General features: G+C 40.2%; 1 non-coding gene and 1 pseudogene across 1 annotated transcript; both read left to right on the top strand.

Moving 5' to 3' along the window:
• The first annotated feature begins 974 nt into the window (after positions 1 to 974).
• LOC116095871 lies at positions 975 to 1,081 on the top strand. The gene has a single exon (XR_004120747.1). It is a non-coding gene; the product is annotated as a U6 spliceosomal RNA (small nuclear RNA).
• A 2,233-nt stretch (positions 1,082 to 3,314) lies between these two features.
• LOC116093766 lies at positions 3,315 to 3,676 on the top strand (annotated as a pseudogene).
• The last annotated feature ends 1,248 nt before the right edge of the window (positions 3,677 to 4,924 follow it).

Below are 4,924 nucleotides of genomic sequence, written 5' to 3'. Positions count from 1 at the left end.
AATACATTCAAGCAGGTAAAGGCATTAAAAGAGGAAGCAAATAAATAGAAAGGAATACAAGAAACAGGTGAAGGATATAAATAATATTGCCCAAAACCTGAAAAGAGAAATGGAAGCAATAGAGAAAACACAAAATGAGGCAATCCTGGATATAGAAAACCTAGGAAAGAGAACAGGAACTACAGTCATAAGCATCAGCAACAGAATAGAAGAGATGGAAGAGAGAATCTAGGGTGTAGAAGATGCAACAGAAGAAATCAATATATCAGTAAAAGAAATTGCAAAATCAAAAAGTGCATGACAGAAAACATCCATGGAAGTGAAATCAACATTTTCTCTCCAGTGGCTTTCTAAGGCAGGACCAGCCTGGAGGCACAGGCCACAGAAGCAGCAGAGCAGCTGGAACGGGGGTCCTTTCTATCGCCATCTAAAACCAGGAGGTATACCTGTTCCACAGCCCTCTGTGCACCTTTCTTGCCATGGGAGAGCTTGTTTCCAGGAAGTACTCTGACACTGGGACTCAGGTCAGGACACCATTTTCACTCTGGTAACTTTCTAAGGCAAGACAAGCTCTGAGTGCCTCCAAAAAGAAACTGGAGAAAGCAAACATCAGCAATTTGACAGCACATCTGAAAGCTCTAGAACAAAAAGAAGCAAATTCACCCAAGAGGAGTCGACAACAGGAAATAATCAAACTCATGACTAAAACCAACCAAGTGGAATCAAAAAGAATTATACAAAGAACCAACCAAACCATGAGCTGGTTCTTTGAAAAAAATCAACAAAATAGATAAACCCTTAGTCAAACTAACCAGAGGGCACAGAGATAGTATCCTAATTAACAAGATCAGAAATGGGAGACATAACAACAGAAACTGAGGAAATCCAAAAGATCACGAGAACCTACTACACAAGCATATACTCAACAAAACTGAAAAACCAGGTACCAAAGTTAAATCAAGATCAGATAAATGATGCTCACTTGGGCAGCACACATACTAAAATTGGAATAATACAGAGAAGATTAGCATGGCCCCTGCTCAAGGATGACACACAAGCTTGTGAAGTGTTCCATATTCAAAAAAAAAATTAGATAAATGATCTAAACTGTCCCATATCTGCTAACAAAATAGAAATAGTCATTAATAATCTCCAAACCAAAAAAAAAAAAAGCCCAGGACCAGATGGGTTTGGACCAGAGTTCTATGAGAACTTCAAAGAAGACCTAATGCCGATTCTCAAACTATTCCACAAAAGAGAAACGGAAGGTACTCTACCAAATTCATTCTATAAAGCCACAATTACTCTGATACCAAAACCACAAAAAGACCTAACAAAGAAAGAAAACTTCAGACCAATTTCCCTAATAAATAGCAATGCAAAAATATTCAATAAAATTCTTGCAAACTGAATCCAAGAACACAGCAAAACAATCATCTAACATGATCAAGTAGGCTTCATCCCAGGGATACACGGATGGCTCAATATATGGAAATCTATCAACGTAATTCTCGATATAAACAATCACAAAGAAAAAAAACCATATGATCATCTCATTAGGTGCTGAGAGAGTATTTGATAAAACCCAACACACATTCTTGATAAAAGTCTTAGAAGAAATCAGGAATTCAAGGCCCAAACCTAAACATAGTAAAAGTAATATACGGCAGACCAGTAGCGAACATCAAACTAAATGGAGAAAAACTAAAGCAATCCCACTAAAATCAGGGACTAGGCAAGACTGCCCACTCTCTCCCTACCTATTCAATATTGTACTTGAAATCCTTGCCAGAGCAATTAGACAACAAAAGGAGATCAAAGGGATACAAATTGGAAAGGAAGAAGTCAAATTATCACTATTTGCTGATGATATGATAGTATATTTAAGTGACCCCAAAAATTCCACCAGAGAGCTCCTAAATCTGATAAACAACTTTAGCAAACTAGCTTGATATAAAATTAACTCAAGCAAATGAGTGGCCTTCTTCTATACAAAGGATAAACAGGCTGAGAAAGAAATTAGGGAAGCAACACCCTTCACAATACTCACAAATAATATAAAATTCCTTGGTGTGACTCTTACTAAGCAAGTAAAAGATCTGTTTGACAAAAATTTCAAGTCTCTGAAGAATGAAATCAAAGAAGATCTCAGAAGATGGAAAGATCTCCCATCCTTACTGATTGTCAGGATTAATATATTAAAAATGGCGACCTTGACAAAGCAATCTATGGATTCAATGCAATCCCCATCAAAATTCCAACTCAATGATTCACAGACTTGGAAAGAGCAATTTGCAAATTCATCTGGAATAACAAAAAACCTAGGATAGTGAAAACTATTCTCAACAATAAAGGAACCTCCAGTAGAATCACAATCCTGGACCTTAAGTTGTACTACAGAGCAATTGTGATAAAACCTGCATGGTATTGGTACAGTGACAGGCAGGTGGATCAATGGAATAGAATTGAAGACCCAGAAATGAATCCACACACCTATGGCAACTTAATCTTTGACAAAGGAGCTAAAACCATCCAGTCGAAAAAAGACAACATTTTCAACAGATGGTGCTGGTTCAACTGGCGGTTAACATGTAGAAAAATGCAAATCAGTCCACTCCTATCTCCTTGTACAAAGCTCAAGTCCAAGTGGATCAAGTACCTCCACATAAAATCAGATACACTGAAACTAATAGAAAATAAAGAGGGGAAGAGCCTCGAGCACATAGGTACAGGGGAAAATTTCCTGAACAGAACACCAATAGCTTATGCTCAAAGATCAAGAATCGACAAATGGAACCTCATAAAATTGTAAACTTCTATAAGGCCGAGAACACTGTCAAAAGGACAAAATGGCAATCAACAGATTGGGAAATGATCTTTCCCAATCTTACCTTTGATAGAGGGCTAATATTCAATATATACAAAGAACTCAATAAGTTAGACTCCAGAGAATCAAATAACCCTATTAAAAATGTGGTTCAGAGCTGAACAAAGAATTCTCAACTGATGAATACTGAATGGCTCCAAAGCACCTAAAGGAATTGTTGATAGAGAGGGTATGAAATGGCTTATAAGGAGTATTTTACTTTGGGGAGATTTTATTTTGAAGTATTTCAAAATTAAATATAGTAATGGTTGCACAGCTATATGAATGCACTAAAAACATTTAGTAGTACAATTTAATCATTTTGTAGTATATGAGTTATATCTCAGTGAAATTATTCCATGAAAATATACAGTATATTATTTATAATTCAAGGCTAACATGAGTAAGCAAAACATGGATATATTTTGGAAGTTCCTTAAATAGTTAAATGTTGACAGGCCGTAGAGAGAGAGAGAAAGTGAAGAAGGACAGCGAGTGTTCGGAGTGGAACTGGGGGGCCTGTACCCCCAGCAGCGGCTTGGGTTTCTGCGAGGGCACCTGTGGGGCCCAGACCCAGTGCATCCATTGCAAGGTGACCTGCAACTGGAAGAAGCAATTTGGAGCAAACTGCAAATACAAGTTTCAGAGCTGGGGGTGTGTGATGGGAGCACTAGCAACAAAGCCTGCTAAGGGACCTTGAAGAAGGCTCTGTACAATGTCTAATGCAAGGAGACCATCTGCATGACGAAGCCCCACACCTCCAAAACCAAGTCAAAGACCAAAGACAAAAAAGCAAAAGGTAAGGAGTGAGTCAGGAGGCCAGAGAGCCTGTGGCCTTGCCTGGAGCCTGAACAGAGTCCTCCTCTCCCACAGGCCCAAAATATAACCCACCAGTGCCTTTTGTCTTCCTGTCAGCTTTGTCAATCATGCCTGCCCTCTCACGCCTACACCAAGTGCCCAAAGTGGGGAGGGACTAGAGATTCTGGGAAGTAAGCCTTCCCATGTGCCTTTTGTTCTCCCCTCCCTAATACTTGTTAATAAGAAAAGAATAAAATAAAACTCACTTTTATTTCCAAAAAAAAATGCCAGGCAATGGTGGCACACACCTTTAATCCCAGCATTTGGGAGGCAGAGGCAGGTGGATTTCTGAGTTTGAGGCCAGCCTGGTCTACAGAGTGAGTTCCAGGACAACCAGAGCTACACAGAGAAACCTTGTCTCAAAAAAACAAAAAAAACAAAAACCAAAAAAAAAAAATTGTTCAACATCCTTAGTCATCAGGGAAATGAAAATCAAAACAACCCTGGATTCTACCTCACACGAGTCCGAATGGCTACAATCAAAAACTCAGGTAACAGGAAATGCTGGCAAGGTTGTGGAGAAAGAGGAACACTCCTCCATTGCAGGTGGGATTGCAAACTAGTACAACCACTCTGGAAATCAGTTTGGTGGTTCCTCGGGAAACTGGACATAGTACTCCCTGGGGACCCGACTATACCACTCCTGAGCCTATATCTAGAAGATGCTCCAACGTGTAATAAGGACACATGCTCCACTATGCTCATAACAGCCATATTTATAATAGACAGAAGCTGGAAAAAAACCCAGATGTCCTTTAACAGAGGAAAGGATACAGAAAATGTGGTACATTTGCACAATGGAATACTACTTAGCTATCAAAAATGATGAATTCATGAAATTTTTAGGCAAATGGATGGAACTAAAAAATATCATCCTGGATTTTCTCTACAGTGAGTTTCTAAGACTGGAGCAGCCAGCCAGGAAGCACAGGCCCCACGAATCACAGGGGAGTTGCAGGGCAGCAGGGACCAGATCCCCTCAGCTTACAAGTAAGAGAGGTGCATCAGCCACCTTCTCTGCCCCTTCCCTGCAAGTGGAGGGCCTACCTCCAGGGAGCACCTTAACCCAGAGACTCAGCTGAGAGCCTCCATTTTCTCTCCAGTGAGTTTCTAAGACAGGAGCAGCCAGCCAGGACGCACAGGGCCCACTAGTCTCAGGGGACTTGCAGGGCAGCAGGGACAGGACAAGCTCTAGTCAGT

The sequence above is a fragment of the Mastomys coucha genome, chromosome X (genome assembly GCF_008632895.1).
Source record: "Mastomys coucha isolate ucsf_1 chromosome X, UCSF_Mcou_1, whole genome shotgun sequence".
Taxonomy (NCBI): domain Eukaryota; kingdom Metazoa; phylum Chordata; class Mammalia; order Rodentia; family Muridae; genus Mastomys; species Mastomys coucha.
Note: the sequence above shows the minus strand (reverse complement) of the source record. Positions and strands in the feature narration are given on the sequence as shown.